At 38.6% G+C, this 24428-nt stretch overlaps 1 protein-coding gene across 1 annotated transcript in view; it reads left to right on the top strand.

The window, feature by feature from the left end:
* The window catches only part of b4galnt4b (beta-1,4-N-acetyl-galactosaminyl transferase 4b), a 174902-nt gene that overhangs the window by 35139 nt on the left and 115335 nt on the right, over window positions 1–24428 (top strand). The gene's annotated exons all lie outside the window — the stretch shown is intronic.

Raw genomic sequence — 24428 nt, forward strand, 5'->3', positions numbered from 1 at the left:
AGAAGTTTTTTGGCTTTTATTCTGAATATGTTAGCCTTAAGCTTATGTATGCTGCAAGAAAAAGTATGCATTCAAAATGTACAGTCTCTCTCTTGTGCATGCTCCAGAGAACCTATCACATGAAATGAATGCTTATGGTGTTCGGGATAATGTTGAAAGAGCCATTCTGTACTGCAATGTCAATGAGCAAGTAAAAGTGATAGATTAAAACTATAGTCTCTTATAGCCAGGTCCATATAGTCTATAGTCTCAAATATACTTACTTTATAATCAAGATCAAGACAGAAAAAAACAGAACAAGCTCTTCATATACCCCACCCAGGCATCTTGTTTCAGTTGGAAATACGTCAAAGCATTTAGAAAAACTTCTAAACAAGGAAGGATTTACATGTAAAGGGTAGAATATTTAACTTTTTTTTAGATTTTTGCTCAATTTATAGTCTGCAGAGCCGCATGTGTATGCTACGCAGTAGGCACAGATTCAGACTTTTTAGCTTCAAAATTTGAATCTATACAGTTGGAGGACATCAAACATGTTTGATATTTTGAGCCGATTTTAGAACACATATTGTTTCAGCAACGCAAGTCTGTCACTGAGCTCTACAGGCCGTTATCTTGACCTCAGAACTTGGTTTTTGCTCTGATATGCATTTTCAGCTGTTAGACCTTTTCTTAGAGGTGTGTGCCTTTCTAAATCATATTCATTCAAATGAATTTGCCACAGTTTAACTCCACTCGAAGTGTAGTAACATCTAGAAGCAATATGAATGCTCCTGAGCTAAATTTGGAGTGTCCCAGAAAAGGGTATGAATACTTATGCAAGGGATCTTTTCAGTTTTTTAATTTTAATACATTTGCACAAATGTTAAAAACCTATTTTTTGCTTTGCCATTATGGAGTAGGGTGTCTAGATTGATGTGGGAAAAGTAATTTAAAGTAGTTTAACATAAGGCAGCAACATAACAAAATGTGAAAAAAAAAAGAAGGGGTATGAATAATTTCGCAAGGCACTGTATGTGACACTCAAGTCATATAGAATGCAATTTCTGAACATTTGTCTGTATATATTTTAGACAAACGGACATGAAGGAATACAGAAAGTGGTGGTTTGAGGTGACTGTGGAGGTCTAACCTGATTTAAGGGCTCTGTATATCTTTGTCAGCACTAAGATGATTTTAATCATAGTTAGACTTTTATGAGCCCTCGAGGAAAAAGTACTACTCAGCCTTTTCTTTAACCCCACTTTGGCATGGGAAATGATGAATTATATGATTTTTCTCTTTTGGTGTAGCACATATGCCCAGTTTGTACAAATCATCCTCTAGCAACACGTGCCTTCCTGCAGAATTTTAACTTAGTCTTTTTGCTGTCAGCTTACTGTCTGTCCCTGTAGCTTTGACATACTAACTACATGAGCTAACCATGTTCAGACATGTACTTCTTTGTCAGGCAAGGCAGGGAATGGCAACAAAGCTTCAGCAAGTCAACAGAATTTACATTTAAAGGAATAGTTCACCTAAAAATGAAAATTTGCTGAATATTTACTCACCCTCAGGCCATCCAAGATGTAGATAAGTTTGTTTCTTAATCGGAACAGATTTGGAGAAATTTAGCATTACATCACTTGCTCACCAATGGATCCTCTGCTCTGCAGTGAATGGGTGCCATCAGAATGAGAGTCTATCTATCATTAAGACATTTTTAACCTCAAACCATTGCTTCCAGCTAAAATACTCTATCCAAAAAATTGCTTTCTGCAGTGAAAAAGCCATTTAGTCTAAACCAGGACCCTGTTGAAAAGACCAGCATATGCTAGTTAGGTATGTTTTGATGCATGGCAGCTGGTTTGAGCTGGTTCTTAGTTGGTCATGAGCTATTTTAAGCTGGTCATGTAATGGTCCTAAGCAACTACACTACCAGTCAAAAGTTTTTGAACAGTAAGGTTTGTAATGTTTTTTAAAGAATTCTCTCACCAAGTCTATATTTATATAATCCAAAACACAGCAAAAGCAGTAATACTGTGAAATATTTTTTTAGCAGAAAATAGGCTTATTAGAATGATTTCTAAAGGATCATGTGACACTAAAGACTGGAGTAATGAGGCTAGCTTTGAAATCACAAGAATAAATTATATTTTAAAATATAATCAAATAGAAAGCAGTTATTTTAAATAGTAGAAATATTTCAAAATGTTACTGTTTTTGCTGTACTTTGGTTCAAATAAATGCAGGCTTGGCGAGTAGAAGAGACTTTTTTAAAAGACATTAAAAATCTTACTGTTCAAAAACTTTTGACTGGTTTTGTAAGTCCTGCTCAGGACCAGCTTAAACCAGTTCAAAACATACCTAATCAGCATATGCTGGTCTTTTCAACAGACCAAGCACCATTTACAAGCAACAAAACAATAAATGTTGATTGATTTTGATGTGAGCGACAGTACGGGATCAACATTTTCACTGGAGGAAGCAATATTATGGATTATGAACTTATATTTTGGCCGGACACAATGGTCTTAAGTTTTAAACTCCTTAAAGTTGTATTTGTTTCTTACGAACATGCAGCTTTTTGCTTCACAGGACATTAATTTATGGACTGTGGATTACTTCTGGATTACTGTAATGTTTTTATCAGCTGTTTGGACTCTCATTCTGATGGCACCCATTCACTCCAGAGAATCTTTTAGTGAACAAATGATGTAATCCTACATTTCTCCAAATCTGTTCTGATGAAGAAACAAACTCATCTACATCTTGGATGCACTGAGGGTGAGTAAACTGTAATTTGGGGTAAAGTATTCCTTTTAATCTTATGGTAATTTCACAGCACAATACTGAAGCGCAGAAGCGCATCCTGTAATATAATTCAGTGATATTTAGGTTGACTTACAATGAGGAAAATGTGGGTGAAGCAACTTGTACACAGCAGCAGTAGGGGAATTTAAATCTGCCCATCTGGATGCCACCATTAGCTGATGTGCTCGCTCCAGAAGAACACATGGCTGGGAAAGCAACAGTCACAACAGAGAGTTGCAAAACTAATTTTGGGAGGAGCAAAGGAGAAGCCAGTGGGAAATATCTGGGACAGCTAAACCTGAGCATTGAGCTGGGTTTTTGTGATTTGTTTAACCCCAAATGAAAAACATTCAAAACGAGACAAATGTAGACAGAATGAGGTAGCAGGAAATGTGTTAGTGTACAGTATGTGGGGATTTGTCTGTTTGGACTGTGCAATCCTTTATGGTCCTTTTGTCTTTCTGTAGTTTACAACGTCCTGTCCTCTCCTGAAGAATGCCGTCAGGGACATTTGTCACATTGATTTTTACTAGTCTTCTGCACCCATGATTGATTTTCTAACCATGATTAATCCCACCCCTTGCTGCGTACTGCTCTGCTTGGGGCCACAAATAAGTCTCGCCTTGCTATTCTAAACCGTCAAGTCATTTTTAAATCATATATTTTAGTTATAATTGTGAATTTTGACTGTAGTGAATTAACTTCTCTTGTACATTGTGTCATTTGCAGCTTATTAAAAATGTTATTTCCTTCTTGGTGCATGAAACAAGTTTTAGCGCATTTCTTGAAGTCAACCCGAGCACGCCGCAGGACGAGCCTAAATTGGTTTCTGCAGACCTGCAGGTGGTAATCTCAGTGCCTGATGGGTCTTTGCGGTCCTCTTTCTCCATGTTCTAGTGGTATAAGGGGTAAGAGTTTGATCTAGACAGGCTTAGTAGAACTTTTGTTGACCAGCTTACAGAAATCCCACTTTGAAAGGCTCGCGTAGCAGACCTTGCTGAGCCCACTGGAATAACACGAAAAGAGATGGATCTAACAGTTATGTCTTGGGGTTTGCCAGAGCCCTGAAGAGGAATTGTATGGTGTGAGAGATGTCTCAACAGATATATCCTTAATAGAATTTTTTTGACACGGCCTTTGGGCATTATTTCAGAACAACAACAGAAGGAGCCTCAGCGGAGTCATATTTTTGAGCCCCCTGAGGGTGATATGAAGGCATAACCGGGTCATTAGAGGACAGCAGTATTCACATTGAAATGTACATGCTGTGATGTCATACTTTTTGGTCAAACATCGTGGCCATTGTGAGCATTTGGATGACTACTTATATTTGCTTAGACCATTTTATATTCTCCTAATTCAATTTAATGCATAGTTATAAAGATATTGAATGAAACCATGACATCAAAGTAGGAATGCACCAAAAATGATCAGTTTTTGGCCGAAATACCAAACGCTACACTTGTGTACCGATAATGCTCACTGGAAAAGCAAAGTCCAATAACATGCCACCAGAAAATTTCGAAGTAGTATACTTGTTCCTTTTTCTACCTGATCTAATGACGAAAACGTACCAATATGTACATATCACTGCAGTTTCCAGAAGAAATGAACACTAAAGGCGGTAAAACTGAGCACTTGTAATTATTTTTGTACACAGCTATGATTACGGCTCCATTTGTTTCACTTTCCGGATGTTACAAGCTTGTCGGCAAGGACCTGGATTTAGGACATGAAATCCTTGGATACGAATTCCATTAAAATCATAACTCACGATGAAAGAGCTGAAAAACGAGAGACCGAAAAACAAGCTAAAACGGCATGCTTGCAATTGCGTTTTTATGTCACATTCGCTTTTGTTCATACTATCGGGTAGGTTTAGGTGTAGTGCAGATGGTGTGTTATTTTAAAACTTCACATAGCATAAGACTTATAGGGCCACTCAACGGACATTTCAAGTCTGGACTGCGGTGACATACAAAACCAACGTCACATAAAACTTACCATATGTACATTCATCTGTAACACTCAGTGGACATTTCACAAGGAATATTGCGGAAATTATTTTATATTATTTAATAAAATAATAAATTTAAGTTTATTTTTCGCAAGTTTGTGTTTCATATTCTGACTAAATAACTCTCAGAATCAGTCATTTTGATAAACAGTGCATAGATTGTAAAATTTTATATTATTTACAGTAAAAAAAAAGCCAGAAATGTCATGGTGTAATTAAAACTGTAGTATGGAAGATTTTTTAGTTTAAAATAATTATTGAAAACAAATCAGTGAATTATTGAGCAAGTAAAACCATTATTATTGAGTAAGTAAAAATTAAGTAAATTGAGTTGAGCTTAACTCACATAATTAAACAACCAAAACAATGTTTCTCCATGAGTAGCCGTTTTATGCTTTTTTCTATATTCCAGCTTTAATTAGCATGAAATCCCAGACGTAAGTGATTAATAAAAAAAAAGTAGACAATTAAAATATAATGAAATGTGATGCATCACATCGAGACTTTTGGGATGGTGACAAATATAAAAAAAAAAAAAAAAGTTTTACGTATGTGTACTGTATTGTATGGAAGCCCATTTCCGCAACTGAATATACATTTTTTTTAAAAGGTATAGTTGCAACTTTTTTTCTCACAATTCTGACTTTTTTTCTTAGAATTGTGAGTTAATATCTTGCATTTCTGACTTCATAACATACAATTGCGAGTTTATATCTGACAATTCTGAAAAAAAAGTCAGAAATGTGACTTTATATTTCGTAGTTCTGACTTTATAGCTTGCAGTTGCAAGCTTATATCTCAATTTTGACTTTATATCTCACAATTGTGAGTTTATATCATACAATTCTGAGAAAAAAAGTCAGAATTGTGAAATAAAAAGTTGCAATTACCTTATTTTATTTTTTTATTCAGTGATGGAAATGGGCTTCCGCAGTATTGTCTTATTGTATACAATATACTTCTTATTTGTAAATGACATAGTAATGCTTTTTAACTTCTGAAAGTCATAAATTCTATACCGTAGTATTTACAGTGAAGTTATTGTTTTTGTATAATAAATATATTTAGTTCATTGCACATGGTATGGTTACTTACCAAAGTTTTTACCATAAAAGTCATATTTTTTTAATTACAATTACATTTTTTGACAGTGTTCACATTTCTTGTGAAAATTCAGGCACCTTTAAGTTGTTCTAAAAAAATATATTAGTATTTTTAGATCAAACATCCTACAAGAGCTTTTAAGTTGTACGAATCTCAGGTAAGTTTTGAAAGAGCGCTATCCTGCTGTGAGATTTTGCAGAGATGTACTCGCATCATTCAAAGAGTTTTAGTGCTAAAGTGAGTCTGCTTTTAGTCTAGTATCTAAAGACTGACAGCTTGAGTTGTGTGATCATGGTCAGGGTTTTATTTGTGTGTGAAAAAAGTTGTTATCCTCATGTTAAAAGAGTTCTGAGAACATAGCATTCATAAATCGTAAGCAGCAAAAAGAACATTTTGAGCAGAGTGAAAAAGAGGTTGTGCAGTTGACTAAAATTACACTTACATCTGGAAGAAAGTATTGCTCCTCTCTCATTTACATCACTAAATAGAGCTTGTGCAAAAGTAATCACTGGTGACAAACTTTATTTAACAATAGATTGATATCAGTTATCAGGATGCACACCATTGTAGGGTAAGAGTTTTTCTTCCTCATCCTACAGTCACTCTTTAGTGATCTGTGCTCTGGGGACAGATCAATGCATTGGCATGCCGAGTGGGGTGAAAGCATCCAGGCTGCAGGAGAGTTCAAATGAAAGATGGAATAACATTAAAAGGTGAGATCTGAACAGACTCCCTGTACGCCACCATGACTACGGGCAAAGCAGCCGTGCCTGTTTATTTATAGACTCGCATTTCTGAACCCCTATGTTGCTTTACACACAGGATATGTCACAGTTTTAGGCCGGTTTTCACAGGGTTGAACAAACATGTCATCATTTTTTTTTTTTTTTTTTTTTGGTGTGAAACCATTTGATTCGTCTTAGATTAAACTTTTTAACATTTTAAATACAGTATGTAGATGTGATGGTTGAATTGTTTTCAGCTGTTAAATAAAAAAAAGATAAGTTGAAAGCACGTGGCATCGGTAGTGGAGCAGAGAGACTATGCACTACCCATAAAATTTTGGGGTTTAGAATGACTGTTGCATCTATAGTTAAAATCAAAATCAGGTCACATTGCTTTTTTAAATGATTATTTATTAATGTATACAGACATGGTATAGTATTTACACTACCATTCCCAAAGGTTTGGGGTCTCTTGCTCACCAAGGCTGCATTTATTAGTGGCTAAGCACCGTTGGTGTTTGTATACTCCTTGAACCGTAAGGTCTAGAAGGAAAATTCTTTTTACCTCTGAATCCTTGAATCCCAGTGTCCGAAGTTCAAAAATCGTAAGGTTTAATTTTTTTGTGCTATTTTTAATCGTTTTGAAAAACCTACTTTTTCGAACTTGTCGTAGACGGTTTGTCTGACTTTCACCAAAATTCGCTCAGATCATCTTCAGACCATGCTGGCAAAAAGTTATGGAATTCAAGTTGATTAGGCAAACCGTTCTCGAATAACACACAAACGAATTCTACGAAAAGCATGCAAAATTGAACGTGAGGCTATATCTCCGCAACGGTTAGGTGTATTGAGATCAAACTTGGTGTGTGTTAAGACAAGCATGACCTAAGGCTACCTGCAGTGTTTTGGTGCAGTGTCACCTAGTGGTCAGGAGATATAAAAAATAGCTATTTTTGCTTATAACCATTAAAAAATGGTTTAGTCTCTTTAGATTCGGTGGAGTTGAACCATACCCAGCTTTCCCATGTGAGCCATTTTAGGCACTGGCCATTTTGAATTTTGTTGTAAAATACTATATTTTACAAATGCATTGATGTATCATTACGAAACTCGGTATGTGTCTTTAGCGCAATGCTCTGACAGTAATTAAAAATTTTTGAAGGCATCTTGTGGTCAGAAGTTATAATGAAATTTGGAAAAAAGCTAATATGTATTGTTTAACTTAGTCTATTGTAAACTGAATTGAAACTGGTCTTAATATATTCCTTGAATCATGCAGAGAACATCAATACCAATTATGCCATAATTGGATGAACTTCCTGTCTGCCAAATTGATTTATGTTAAAAACCTACTTTTTCAAATGTTTTAGTCCGATTTTCACCAATTTTGACTCGGATCATCTTCAGACCATGCTGGCAGAAAGTTATGGATTTCATGTCAAAGTACGAAACGGTTTTTATTTAGCGTATCAACAAATTTTCTGAAAAGATGCCAAACTGCATCTGTGGCTGTATCTCTGCAAAGCTTTAACATATTTACACCAAACTTTGTATGTGCCATTGTCACCTCACACTGACCACGCCACATCAATTTGGTAACAGTGTCATCTATAAACCATTTTAAACCATAATAAATTATTTATTAATCATAAATAATAATATTCCAAAAATACTAATTACTTTAGATTGCATTAGCCTATTGTAATGAAACTGATCTCAAAATATTGGTTGGATCATGCCAACAACATACATACCAATTATGCCATAGTTGGTCCACAATTTTGATTGATATTGAAAACCTACTTTTTCGAACTCCTCCATGACTGATCATCTGATTTTTCACCAAAATCAAGTCAGATCATCTTCAGACTTCAAATTTGAGCCACGGTGCCAAAATGACTTCAGGGCTTTACCTCTGCAAAGCTTTGGCATATTGACATCAAATTTTATGTGTGTCATCGTCACCTCACACTGAACACTCACATAACACCTATTGGTCAAAAAAGTGATAACCCAATAAATAACATTATTAGTGTTTTTTTTTTAACCATTTTGACTAAAATCATCTTGAAATGGCTTCAGTTACTCATTGCTTCATTTACTTTGATTCTTGCTGCCTTGCTTGCCTAGTGCTAGGCCCCATAATTGCTGCTTGCAGCTATATTTATATGCAATATTGTGAAGTAATATTACAATTTAAAATAACTGATATGTTTTAAAGTGTAATTTATTCCTGCAATGCCAAAGCAGAATTTTCAGCAGCCATTACTCCAGTCTTCAGTGTCACATGATCATTTAGAAATCATTGCAGTATGCTAATTTGGTACTCAAGAAACATTTCTTATTACTATCTTATTTCTTATTTTAAAGTGCTGCTTAATATTTTGGTGGAGACTTTATTTGAAATAGAAATCTTTTATACCATTATGTCTTTACTCTTGCTTTTCATCAATTTATTGTAGAGCTTTAAAGGAGAACTCCGGTGTGATATTGACCTAAAGTGTATTGAATCATGATACCGAGTGTGAACGTACCTTGCATATTTCATCTCGGTTTGTGTCCAGCTGTCCGAAATCTGGGGTCAGTTAGCCGATGCTCACAACAGGCTGTCTATGAGAGTGAACAGGGCATCGGAAAAGCCATGTAAATAAATCACTGTTTTACGCCATTTACGAGGCACAAAGTAGCTCCACACTTCATCGGTAGACTTCCTAGGGCCCTGACATTTAAAACGAGACATTGAGAACTCAGAAAAAGCACCGGTAGTTTATTTACAAGAAGATTTATACAGACAGTACCTGGGAAAGAAAATCCGGTAGCCGCCATCCTGAACTTAGTCACGACAAATCGAGTGTCGAGCACCAATGAATTTATCAGGTTATCAACGTATAAGGCTGTAGTTTCCTTCGTGCTCGACACTTGACTTATCGTGACTACATTTAAGATGGCGGCGACTGCTCTGTTCCTGGTGGAAGATGTCTGTATAAATCTTCTTGTAAATAAACTACCGGTGCTTTTTCTGAGTTCTCAATGTCTCGTTTTAAATGTCAGGGCCCTCGGAAGTCTACCGATGAAGTGCGGAGCTACTTTGTGCCTCGTAAATGGCTTAAAACAGTGATTTATTTACATGGCTCCTTCGATGCCCGATTGACTTTCATTGACAACCTGTTGTGAGCATCGGCTAACTGACCCCAGATTTCGGACAGCTGGACACAAACCGAGATGAAATATGCAAGGTACGTTCACACTCTGTATCATGATTCAATACACTTTAGGTCAATATCACACCGGAGTTCTCCTTTAATGTGGAGCAAAATAAAAGTATCAATTTCTTTTAAAAATTCTTACAGACCTAAAACTTTTGAATGGTAGTCTGTCTGCCTTTTACAAATACGAGTTTGTTTAGTCTTGTTCACTCGTTACAGACATTGTCGTGTTGTGTTTTCTTCATTTTTTTCTATTCTTTTGTCTGCTCTACTTAAAAAAAATGAATAAATAAAAAAAAAATCGGTTTGTCATAACAAGTAGGACAAAGTTTACCCGCAGAACATTAGAAAGGAGCTTTTGAAAAAGTTTCCCAATTATATGTCCATCTTTCTTTCTAGTTTCTGTCCTTTGAGTCTCTGTCCGCCTCCTGTTATCCTCATGGACTCTTTTGTAGCAGAGCTATCCGCTCGTGACTGATTGTCAGTAAAACATGCTCGTACTGTCATACTCCGATTCGTCTGCATCTATGTCCCCTGATTAATGGCAGGGAAAACGCAAATTGAAAGCCATCGTCTCTTGCGGATGAACATCTCTATGTGGAAAGTCCCCAGCAAACAAAATAATGATGATGATTACCAACCCCCTCCCAAATCCCCACCATATCGTCTGTCAAAGCTCACAATAAATAAGCCTTGTCTCTTCTCGCCCCGTCCTGCCTTGCTAATGTAAATAAGGAGAATTCATTAACCTTGCTGATAGTCCTAGGATCTGCTTCCAGGGTGTTGGTGGGAGCCATCTGGTTATCATTGCTGTCTTGTCAGAGAGCGGAGAGGAGATCCAGAGCTCGTTTATTTATGAGGCCTGCCCCCGGTCTCACGTTGGGGTCAGATCTACCAAACACTTAGACAGCAGTGGGTTGCACCGGGCTTGCAGAACAGCAGGGAGGCCGATCGCTTGGACACCATTAGCTGGGATGAAGCCTTCCTTCTGGACTGCGTGACAGGGGCACGTAGCTTAATTGGGATAGATGAGCTTTTAGGCTTGTCCTCATTATTTTGTTTAGCTGAAAGTGACTTTAATTTGTCTTGAAGCCGACGCAGACAGAATATTGTGCTAAAATACTGTGTTATGTCTACAGTACGAAACAGACAGTTTGAACAGTGCAGTGTAGACTGATTACAGAACAAATGACACTTATGAGTCAGTTATTTTTACTGAGTAAAAAAGCATACAGCACCAGCAGTGTAGTCTGATTCCCGAATTAATGACACTGAGTTGATTCTTTTTAGTAAATAAAGCACATACCTACCATCTGTGAGACTTAAAGGATTTGTTTCAGAATGAACATTTCCTGATGATTTACTCAACCCTATGTACGACAGCGTTTTAGTGTCACATTAAAAAAATTAAAAGATGACAGAATTAAAGTCGAAATTACGAGAATAAAGTCAAAATATTATGAAAATGAAGATGAAATACTACAAGAATAAAGTCTAAAGGTTTAGAGAATTAAAATCATAGAAATTAAAGTTATAATATTTTTATTTTTATAGGCTGTATTGTGCATGCAAAGACCCAGATTGAGAGCACCAGGAGAAGTTGCCAGGCCTCAGGAATTTATTTGAATATTGTTGCGTCTGAGCCGCATCATCTTACTGGGATGAGGAAGAGTCAGTTTTAAGAACTCGCGGAAATAGCTTAATATCAAAAATATGATATTTATTAACAGACTGAACAGGGCTAACCTTTTATTCAGCTCACACACCCAAGCCACCCAGTAACCGCAATAATTTTTGTGTTATGTTGCTTCTAATAACAGCTAATAACAGCTCAGCTTTCAAGTTTATAGCAAGATATAAAAGTATGTAACCTAATTTGTAATCAGAAAGATGAATACAGCGATCTGTCATGCCACATTAAAGAGCATGAAAAACACATTACTGTAATAGACATATCGTTTGTATTTCGCTATAAAACTGACAGATTTCGAAAGCTGAGATTTCCGATTATCTCCCGATGCTCTCAATTCAATCCATTTGCATGCATAATAGGCTAGAATATAATCTCAAAATATTAATTCTTAAAACATTTAAACTTTATTTTGACTTTATTTTCAAAATATTTTGACTTTATTATCATAATATTTAAACTTTATTCTTGTAATTTCAACTTTATTTTCAAAATATTTCGACTTTTTTATCTTTAAATTTCGACTTTATTCTCGTAATTTCAACTTTATTTTCGAAATATTTCAATTTTATTATCGTAATATTTTGACTTTATTCTCGTAATTTCTACTTTTTTTTCAAAATATTTTGACTTATTCTCGTAGTTTTTTACTTTATTCTTGTAATTTCAACTTTATTTTCAAAATATTTCGACTTTATCTTTATATTTCGACTTTACTCTCGTCATTTCAACTTTATTCTCAAAATATTACGACTTTATTCTCGTAAATTTTTTTACGTGGCACTAAAACACTGTTGTACCTATGTCATCCAAGATGTTCATATATTTCTTAATAAAGAAATTGAGGTTTTTGAAGAAACATTCCAGGATACTACTCCATATAGTGGACTTCAGTGGTGGCCAATGAGTCGAAGGTCCAAATTGCTGTTTTAATGCAGCTCGAAAGGGCTCTACGTGATCCCAGCTGAGAAGAAAGGTCTTATATAATGAAACGATCATTCATTTTCTAAAAAAAAAAAATTTATACTTTTTAACTTTTTTTTTTTTTTTCAAATCCTTGTGCTCGACCTTACACATTATGTAATCACACACGCGTGACTTTGGCAGAAGTACTGACCCAGTGTTTACAAAGCGAACGTGCAAAGAAAGTCAAAATGCCTTTTACAAAAAAGGTAAAACAACGATTTTGAAGTTGGAGGAAAAAATGAGATGGAGTTTTCACCCTACCCTACCTTAAGTACACAGATGAAGAACTACTGCGTGCAACCTTTCCAACATGATTGCATAATGCGTGAAGTCTTGATGCACAGTGCAGAGCTAGTGCAAGATGAGCATTTGTGGTTAAAAAGTATATAAATGTTTTTGTGGTTTTTTTCAGAAAATGTCTAGTCGTTTTGCTAGATAAGGCCGTTATACCTCAGCGGGGATTGTGTACAGTGGTGGAGCTACAATTTTTTACATGGGGTGGCCAGGGGGTGGCCACTGCTATTTCAGGGGGTCCACACACGGACACACACTGTACTCATAAAGTTGAAATAATAAATAAAGGAATTCTAAAGTTTTATTTGCAAAAACTATGCTGAGTTCATTTACAAAAACATTAGCATAAAGAAAAAACAACCAAAAAAAAAATATTGCAATTAGACATAGCAGACATCAAACAGACCTGGATTTGAAAACAAAAACAAAAACACAGTTTTAGTCATCACTTACAAACTTATCCTAGGTATGTTTAAAACAACATAATTCTGCGGTTCTGATGAGAACTGACAAAACGTTTCACGAATTCATCCATGTTGAGGGAGCGTGTCCTCCTTGACTCAACACTGAGAATCCCTTGGTGACTTAACCTGTCATCAGACATTGTTGTCCTAAGGTGGGTTTTAATTGTCAGAGTTCTACCACAGCCAGATCCACCAGCCACGCCCACTGAAGTCACACACACACGTTCACAGTCACCTGACTTTTGATACACACCTGAATCCACTTACCTGCTTCCTATAAATACCCGGACTGGCTCACTCCTCGTTGTCTGATCTACAGATCACATCCATGCGATCGCTCTTTCTGATATGGACTAGTTTGGACTCCTTGCAGATCAGTGTTTCTTGTTGGATTGGATCTTTTGAACTTTACAACTATTCAGATAAGCATACTCACCTCGATACCCGCTTCATTATACTTACCAACCTGTTAATAAACTTACCTTTCACATTTTATACTTACCTCCGTCTCTGCCTCCTTGTATGCTGTGACAGAAGATCTGACCAACAACATAATGGACAACGAGGAATCACCCGCACCAGATCAACTCACCGAACTCATCAAGGCCTTCAAAGCGGCGCTAACAACACCTCCCGCACCGCCATCTGCCTCAGGAAGTCCCATGGCTTTACCAAAACAGGTTTTCGGGAGAAGCGGCTGAGTGTAGCGGTTTCCTGCTTCAGGTCCAACTCTATATCAAGATGCAACCACAGCAATTCACTACGGAAGAGTCTAAGGTAGCATTTCTCATTTCTCTACTCACCGGAAAGGCCCTTCAATGGGCAAAATCAATATGGAAGGCAAACACACCCATAATACAATCCTTTGAGTTGTTTACATGTCATTTCTCTGAGGTTTTCAGCTCAACTACCGATGCTCTCACCGTCTCCGATCAACTGTTTCGACTGCGACAAGGTTCTTCTTCTATCCACGAATACACCCTGCATTTCCGCACGCTGTGTGGCTGGAATGAAACATCACTGCTGGGTGCCTATCGTCACGGTCTCCAACCAGACATCCACGCTGCCATGGCCATCTACGACGATAACATCGGGTTGGAGACCTTTCTGCAACGAGCTACGCGGGTATCCCAGCGCCTAGCCGCCTGCCAGCCATCTGAAACCGCTCCTCATGGTGGTAGCTTGCTCTCCAGTACCAGAACCAATGCAAATTGACACCACACGCGTGTCATGGTCAGAACGCCAACGTCGAATCAAGGAAAAACTCTGCTTATACTGTGGAAAAGCTGGCCATCTTCTACAAACCTGTCCCGTCAGATCCCCACGTCCAGTGGTGAGTACAATACAATCTGACATTGAGACGGCTCATCTGACGCTCATACCTGTTACACTTCATACTGCTGAACAAGATCTTTGTGTCTCTGCTCTAATTGACTCAGGCTCATCTGGAAACTTCATTTCACAAGAATGCATAGATCTCCTCCGGCTATCACGTCAACGACACAACCCTGAAATGTCAGTCAAGACCATTCAGACGTGGGCGGATTCGGTATTCTTCTCCATTTATCACCCTACAAGTTGGATTATTTCATCAAGAACGGATCAGGTTTCTGGTACTGGAGAACTCCACTGTTGACATCATTCTCGGACGTCCTTGGCTTCATCGTCATCACCCCGAACTCCGCTGGGATCCCTGCGACATCATCGGGTGGAGTAAGCATTGCATGAAGAATTGCTTTACTCGGCTACCTTCTCCAGTTTCTACTCCTCTAACCATCGCCTCCACAAAAGTTGAAAGTCCTGAGACTGAGAGCAGTGTGGAAATCCCAGTGGAGTATCTGGATTACGAGGACGTATTCAGCAAGCAAGCTGCCACCCAACTTCCTCCCCACCGGCCATGGGACTGTGCCATCGACCTGCTACCAGGTGCTCAATTACCTAAAGGACGCATCTACCCCTTGTCCAACCCGGAGCGCCAGGCGATGGAGGAGTACATCCAAGAAGCACTTAAACAGGGATTCATCTGTCAGTCCACCTCACCAGCTGCTTCAAGCTTCTTCTTCGTGGGTAAGAAGGATGGAGGTCTCCGTCCCTGTATTGATTATCGTCTGCTTAACTCACAGATAATTCAACAACCATACCCTCTTCCACTCATTCCTGCCACCCTCGAGGAACTCCGTGGGGCTCACATCTTCTCTAAACTGGACCTGCGGAGTGCATATAACCTCATTCGTATTCGGGCGGGAGACGAGTGGAAAACAGCATTCATAACACCTGCTGGCCACTACGAATATCTGGTCATGCCGTATGGTTTGTCCATCAGTCCCTCAGTCTTCCAAACGTTTATGAACGAGGTGTTCCGGGAATTCTTACATAAGTTTGTAGTCGTCTATATTGACGATATTTTGATTTATTCCCGGAACCAGGCCGAACATCGCCAGCACGTCCGTCAGGTCCTCCAAGTTCTCCGTCAACATCAGTTGTACCTCAAGCTTGAGAAGTGTGAGTTCCACCAGACCAGCATTCAGTTTCTAGGTTACAACATCAGTCCCGAGGGTGTGCAGATGAACCAGGACAAGGTGCAGTCCATCCGGAAATGGCCCAAACCCAGTACTGTCAAGGAGCTTCAACGATTCCTGGGATTTTCAAACTTCTACCGCCGGTTCATCAAGAATTACAGCATCATCACTGCACCTCTGACCTCCCTCCTACGTGGTCGACCGAAACACCTGGTCTGGACCCACTCTGCCCACAAAGCATTTCAACAACTCCAGAAGATTTTCAGCACTGCTCCTCTCCTACATCATCCCAACCCCGACCTGCCGTTTGTAGTCGAGGTAGACGCATCCACCATCGGCGTCGGAGCAGTGTTGTCCCAAGCAGCTGGTGATTCCACTCTCCTCCATCCCTGTGCCTACTACTCCAAGAAACTGTCTTCGGCGGAGCAGAATTACGATGTAGGAAATCGGGAATTACTCGCCATCAAACTCGACTTGGAGGAGTGGCGTCATTGGTTGGAAGGGGCTAACCATCCATTCACAATCATCACTGACCATAAGAACCTCCAATACCTGCGAGAAGCCAAACGACTCAACCCCCGTCAAGCCAGATGGGCACTATTCTTCACTCGGTTCCAATTCAAGATTACCTACCGACCCGGATCCAAGAACATACCTGCTTTATCCAGACAGTTCTCCAACGATGCTACGATCGAACCGGAAAACATCATTCCCACTGACCTCATTGTTAGCCCCATCCAGTGGGATATCGACACTCTCCAAGAGCCTGCTCCGCCGGAATGTCCAGAAGGTAAAATCTACGTACCCAGCTCCCAGCGTCAACACCTTCTGGACACAGTTCACCAATCTCCGGGCTCTGGACACCCTGGTAGCAGACGGACCCTCTCGCTCCTCCAATCTCGGTACTGGTGGTCCAGTATGAACCGAGATGTCATCAGGTACGTCCAAGGTTGCTCAGTCTGTGCCACTTCTAACACTCCTCGTCATCTGCCCACAGGAAAACCGGTACCACTACCCATCCCGCAGAGACCCTGGTCCCACCTCGGGGTAGACTTCGTGACGGACCTACCAAACTCAGAAGGTAACACCTGCGTGCTGGTAGTAGTGGATCGCTTCTCTAAATCCTGCAAGTTCATCCCCTTGGCAGGTCTACCCACGGCTATGAACACCGCCGAGTTGCTCTTCCAGCACGTGTTCCGTCACTTTGGTCTCCCCGAGGAGATAGTGTCGGACCGGGGTCCACAATTCATCTCTCACATCTGGAAGTCATTTTTCAAATCACTTGGTGTGTCTGTTAACCCCCTGGGGTCGACACACGCGTATACGCGTTTTGTGGCAGTTTCCCAAAAGGAACTTCAATTACTCAGCCATTTCTGATTGTACAGATAAAAGCAGTACATCAATCGAATCTGTAAAGGGTCTACTTTTATTTGTATATACTCACAAAACCAAAAAAATATTGTGATTTTGCAAAATAAAGAAAACAAAAAGGGTGTGCTGTCTGCCGCGTTGATGAGCAATATATCTAGAGAAAGCTTGATATCTATACTTTCAAATGAAGTAAGGTTGATCGAAATCAAATATTCTGTGATAAAGTAATCCGTATGAAACCAACACCATGTCCAGTCTCTCCTGTCTGCTTCATTAGTTTTAATTAGATCACGCCCAAGAGCTATTTTATCTTTTCATATTCAAATCGTCCACGTGAGGGCGCCGCGCCAAAAGTAGACGCCCACATCACAGTAAACAAAGGAGAAAGCAGTTTCTTTTCTTTCAAGTTAGTCCTTTCTGGAAGACGGGCTGTCAGGAATAAAACTTACTTCAGAAGATGAACATTATATGAGACACGGCGTGAACCAGCAGAGGAGATATTTACACAAGTAAGTTTTTTTCTTTTATTAGCCTACTTGTTAGTTGTTACTGTGACAGAATGTGCACAAATTTTACCAGTTAAGACTTTTTTCCAACTATATTTCCTGACTACAGCAAGTGAAACATTATAAAGTATGTTTCATTTCACTGCATCTAAATGTCTCATGATGACAGGATGTTTCGACCCCCTTTGGTCGAAAAACGCGCCGGCGCGTTTTGAGGCACGCTTTTGTAATAACGCCGAAAAGAATGTAAAATTCTCCGTCAGTTATGATCGTACAAATACAACCAATACATCATTCGAAACTGTAGAGGGTATATTTTTATTTGTATACACTGTGCTTTTATGAAAATAAGAAAACAGACAGGGCACGCGCTCTGCCTTCACTGTCTGTCATTTCTTTTCACAGACACATAAATGAAACAACCTAAATCTCAGTGATTACGTGCCTCACAGACATAATACATATACATGTAGAAAGCTTGAAATGTTTACTTTTACATAAACCAATTCAAATAAAAAACTAATATTCACTTAAGTAATCTGTATGAAAGATAGAAGATGTGTGGTTTCTCCTGTATCACTTCATTACAAACCTTACACCTGTATTTATCTTGCACTGTTTTTATTTGTACCTAACTGTTATACACCTATGCTACACACTACCAGTCAAAGGTACTTATTTAAAGAAATAATAATTATCTAATTTTGTGAAATAGGTTTACTATGTAAAAAAACTGCTCACTTAAAAAAAAAACTTTTAATAATAAAAAAGTTTGGCTGGTAGTTTGTGTTTTCTTCATGTTAGCTCTGTCTTTGTCAGATCATTGTGTTGCTCACATCTACTTGTTTTCTTTGCAGTTTCTGCTGTTCCCCGTTTTCCTGTGTTCAAGTTTCCTGCGAGTGATTTGGATATTGCACCCACAACATCTTGACTTCTGTGTTGTTTATTACTTTTGTTCCTAATAAAAAGTTAAACTGCACTCACAAGTGAATCTAAAGTTATTTTGCGTGATAGTTAAATATATTCAAAATATGCTTCAAACAAAATATATATTTATTTTGTCCTTTCATTTTTCTTTTATTCTTTCTGTTGTTTCCTCTCAGTCAACATCCGACTGAATGGCTCATTATGCGGCTCATTATGCAGGTCTTTTTCTTCTCAGGTGTAAATCACAGCATTATTCATGATCATTCACGCCTTCTCGCATACAGCCATTCTAAACAAAAAGTGTCTTCAAAAATTTAAATCTATATACTGTTTTTTGAAAACAAGTGAACTAGATGATTTTCACATCATTTGGTAGAAAAAAACCTAGCCTACCACATCCAATTCTCGAAAGTCCCGAGAACAAATATTTTGTATGTGTTAGATGACCTTATTTCAGAGACTCCAAAAATTTAGTTTTTCACTATGCACGCATAAACGTTGTTTTCTCAAAAACTTAAAAATGTACATTCATGCTGCTTACATATTTTTGTAGTCCAATTTGTGCTGATTACAATGTATTTAGATTTAGGGTATTAATATGTTTTTAACATACTGAAAAAAGCACAAATGTCAAGGCATGTCAAAACTTCTTCAGGGCCCCAAAACACCCTCAGACCCCAGAGGGTTAATCTCTCCTCAGGATATCACCCTCAAACCAACGGCCAGACTGAGAGAAAGATTCAGGAGCTTGGACGTTATCTCCGGTCATACTGTTCCGCGGACCAACACAGCTGGAGCAGGTTCCTCCCGTGGGCCGAGTATGCACAGAACTCCCTACGTCAAGATACCACCGGATTGACTCCCTTTCAGTGCATACTCGGTTTTCAGCCGCCGCTGTTTCCCTGGACGGAGGAACCCACGAACGTTCCAGCTGTTGACTACTGGTTCCGAGAGAGCGAGAGAGTGTGGGACTCAGCTCATCGCCACCTCCAACGAGCCATCAGACGCCACAAGGACTTTGCCGATGCTCGTAGAAGACCCACTCCATCATACCAACCCGGAGATAAGGTATGGTTATCTACTAGAGACATCAGGCTGAGGTTACCTTGCAAGAAGCTGAGTCCCCGCTACATTGGTCCATTCGAGGTCCTGAGGCAGATTAACGAAGCGACATATCAGCTTCAGCTCCCACCCAGGTACAGGATTCATCCCACCTTCCATGTTTCACTCCTTAAACCTCATTTTCCCTCTGCCACAGATGATCCTGGAGCTGAAGCTGAGACCCCTCCTCCCGAGATCCTGGATCAACCCTCTATTTACACCGTAAGAGAGATCCTGGATTCCCGACGTCGGGGGAGTCGCTTGGAATACCTCATCGACTGGGAGGGGTATGGACCTGAGGAAAGATCCTGGGTGGCTAGAGACGATATCCTCGATCCCCAACTTCTGGCAGAATTCCACCAGAGCCACCCAGAGTGTCCTGCTCCTCGTGGTCGAGGTCGCCCTCGACGTCGGAGAGGGGCGTCGGGAGCTGCCCCTGGAGGAGGGGGTAATGTCAGAGTTCTACCACAGCCAGATCCACCAGCCACGCCCACTGAAGTCACACACACACGTTCACAGTCACCTGACTTTTGATACACACCTGAATCCACTTACCTGCTTCCTATAAATACCCGGACTGGCTCACTCCTCAGTGTCTGATCTACAGATCACATTCATGCGATCGCTCTTTCTGATATGGACTAGTTTGGACTCCTTGCAGATCAGTGTTTCCTGTTGGATTGGATCTTTTGAACTTTGCAACTATTCAGATAAGCATACTCACCTCGATTCCCGCTTCATTATACTTACCAACCTGTTAATAAACTTACCTTTCACATTTTATACTTACCTCCGTCTCTGCCTCCTTGTATGCTGTGACATTAATAAGTTTTAACGCAGAGAAATTTTACAAACCCGAAATAACATTGTTAATTAAATATAATAACTTATATACGAGACATGAAATTAACTTTTTTACTTGGTAGCACTGGTGCTCCCAACTTCAAATAGTTAGGAGCACCATAAAAAAATTTAGGAGCGCCCAATTTCTTTTTTAGTAATGCACTGATACTGATTCTTCATGGTTCTTCATTTTGATTGCCAATGTTTTACAAGCAAATGGGCTGATTCTGAAAGCCTTTTTTATATATTTATTTTACGCCTTAAGCAAGGGACAAGAATGAATGAAAATATGAGTACATGAACAAGATGTTTATTTTCTCTATTATAGGTAGCCATTTAAATTAGAGGCAACCACTGCATTTTTTAACAACCTACACAAATAACAATATATATTATAAATATTACAAAAATTAAACGACACAGTTCTTTCTTAGTCATGTAGACAATATGCAATGCAGCCATAATCAAAGTGGGCTACCCTTTCAATATTCAAAGTGCAAATAGAGACCGAATCTTTCAAGCATTATACAGAGCTACAACTACACAACTTATTATAGCCCACATACTAATATTTAATAACAGCTTTGATATTTTATGTAGCCTAATTTTCGCGGACTGAGGAGTCGCTCTCTAAATGTGGGGTATTAAAATTGCTTTTGAATGCGTGTGCGGGTTTTACTTTTGGTTTCGTTTTAACAATCAAGCGAAACTCGGCGGTGCTGAGCGTGCATTCTACAATACAAGAGATTTCTTTAACAAAACCTTTTGAAAGTGGGAGGACACAAACAGGATTTTGAAAAACGTGTCCCCAGTGAAAATTACGCCCCTGCCTGAGTGCAACTCTGCCGCTGAGTTATCATCAAAATGCTCTCAAATCTAATTTGAGGTCGCACAGATTAAATTTTGGGAGCATATGCGACAAAAACAGTCAAAATTTCCAGCCCTGTACATACATGGTATGTGCATGTAATACTAGCAGAGATGAAGTATAGCGTTAACTGTCTAAATTGCGAATTGATCTCTCTAATCTCATTAAGTTAACTGATGTTGTCGGCGCCTCGTTCACTTACACAGCGGATAATAAACGTTACTTGGCAAACAAACCTTATAATAAACTATAAAATGTATTTCAAATATTATGTTTTATTATTCGTTTTACCTTGAAACCATGTTCATGTTTTTGCCTCGATCTTGAGTTGCCGGCAAAATTCTAAAACTTCTTTAGATAAATGAGATGTCAATCAGCATCAGCTACTGCCAGCAGCAAATAAAATTTTGGGGTGGCACCCAGGGTGGCCAATCGGATGTCAGGGGATGCCACCCTGGACACCCCTCTGGCTCCGCCACTGATTGTGTAGAGCCTTTTGAAGCGGCATTAAAACTGCAGTTTGGACCTTCAACCTGTTGATCCCCACTGAAGTCCACCACATGATAAAAAAAAACCTGGAATGTTTTCCTCAAAAAACACTTCTGTTCAAAGATTTGGGTTCAGTAAGATTTGTTCATTAATAGTTTTGTATATAAATGAATACCTTCATTCAGCAAGCATGTATTAAAATGGGACAAAAAAGACACTACATTAAAATGTCAAATTAATTCTATTCTGTTGAACTTTCTATTTATCTAATCCTGAAAAACCTATCCAAATTTCCACAAGAGCACAACTGTTTTCAACACTGACAACACTTCATAGTGAAATGTTCAATGTCCTTGAGCAGCAAATCAGCATATTAACCTCTTAAACCAGTCATGAATTGAAAAATCTAATTTTTATCATGTTACTTAATAACCACTTGCTTGACCAGCAAAAATTAGGTGTTAGGCGTAGAATCTTGGCTTTACAGTGAATATAGGCAATATGAACTCTTTAACAATTGCAATTTAACAATTTTAAAATTTGCTGAAATTGCATATAATAACATTATTTGTAAAAATATAATCAGTAAAAGCATCATACATAACAGTTTTGCCTCCTCATTCTCATCTAGCAGAATACAACACGTCTACTTGTTTCAGTTAGATTTTATTGCTTGTTACTTACTCTATTTAATTAAAATTATGTTTCTGCTTTATAGCATCACATGTAAGCAGTTCTTATGTTCAGTAAAGCACTCAGATCACTTGTTTGAAGAGGTTTTTGAACTTTTGATAAAAAAGCACGGCTCTAAATGCCATACATTTTGATTGCTTTGAGACGTGTGTGTGTGTGTACCTGGTATTTATCACGTTATGGGGAACAATGGTCTCCACAAAGATAGTAATAAATTTTGACCTTGTGGGGAAATTCTGTAGGTCCCCATGAGAAAACAGGCTGATAAATCATGCAGAATGAGTTTTTTTGAGAGAGTAAAAGTGTGCACAGTCCCCTGTGAGGGTAAGGTTTACGTGTAGGGCGATAGAAAATATAGTTTGTACAGTATAAAAACCATTACGCCAATGGAATGTCCCCATAAAAAATGGAAACACAACGTGTGTGTGTGTGTGTGTGTGTGTGTGTGTGTGTGTGTGTGTGTGTGTGTGTGTGTGTGTGTTAACCAGATACAATTATACAGGCATGAAGACCAAACTTGATTTTGTGACCTTTCATATAGACTTTCTAATAGGTATCATGTCAAGTATGAATAGTATCTCCTAGTGCTCTCAATCTCAATTATATCTTTCCCCTAAATATTTATTCCTTTCAACTACTAAAAGAATTTTTAATGGAATCATTAGTGAACCAGAATACTTAATTTTTTACAAAAAATTCCCATCCCTAATATGCACATACACACACACACTTGTTAAAGTGTGCTAATGTAGCTCGATTTTTAAGCAGTACTGTAGCACAAATATTCCCATTCCAACAATTCATCAAACCTTTTTGTAGTCATGCATGAACTTACAATGTAGGTTGTGCAATTCATTAACCCCTACCCACTCAACATGACACAGACAGAAGTAAGAGCTTAAGTGCTTTTCCTGCTTTCAGCCCTTAATATCACAGTTTAATTCACAGGCAGCGCTTTTGAAGAAAGCTTGTGCTTGTTATTGGGTTCTGGAACTCTTCCAGTCACTTTAAATGTGATTTGTAGTGGCTCTCAGCTGGATGGAAACATTTTGTGTAATGTCTAGAGTAGTTCTTCATGTGCTGCAGTCATTGTTTTGATGGGGACTCATTCACAGTTCTGTGTGGAGGATTAGAAGGACTGAGGGGGATTACAGCCGATAGGAGAGTAAAAACCTGCACACATCCTACTGAATCTCTTGTGAAGATTCATAAGAAATGTAGAGTAAACAGTCTTATTTATAGAACTTTTTTGGCAGTGTGATGAGAAGTGTTTTGTTATATACAGTAGAAATGTGGTTTGTATCATCTAGTTTGTAATTCAAACAAGCCTTTGCAGTTCAAGTTGAATATTAAAGAGTTCACATGAATTTTTTCAGAATAATATATATATATATATATATATATATATATACAGTCAAGCCTGAAATTATTTATAACCCTGGCAAATTCTAATGTAAAGTTACTTTTATTCAACCAGCAAGTATTTTTATTATTATTAGAAATGACACAGACATCTCCCAGAAGATAATATGATGTACACGAGGCATCATTGTGGGAAAAAAATATTACTCATGTTTTATTTACATTTGAACACAAAGCGGCATGTCCAAAATTATTCATACCCTTCTCAATAATCAATAGAAAAGCCTTTATTGGCTATTACAACAATCAAATGCTTCCTATAATTGCTGACCAGCTTTTTGCATGTCTCCACTGGTATTTTTGCCCATCTGCTTCAGGTTGTAGGGTCTCCTTGCCATCAGCCTGATCTTTAGCTCCCTCCACAGATTCTTAATTGGATTTAAGTCAGGACTCTGGCTGGGCCACTACAAAACGTTAATGTTTTTGTCTG

Source organism: Garra rufa, chromosome 3 (genome assembly GCF_049309525.1).
Source record: "Garra rufa chromosome 3, GarRuf1.0, whole genome shotgun sequence".
NCBI lineage: Eukaryota > Metazoa > Chordata > Actinopteri > Cypriniformes > Cyprinidae > Garra > Garra rufa.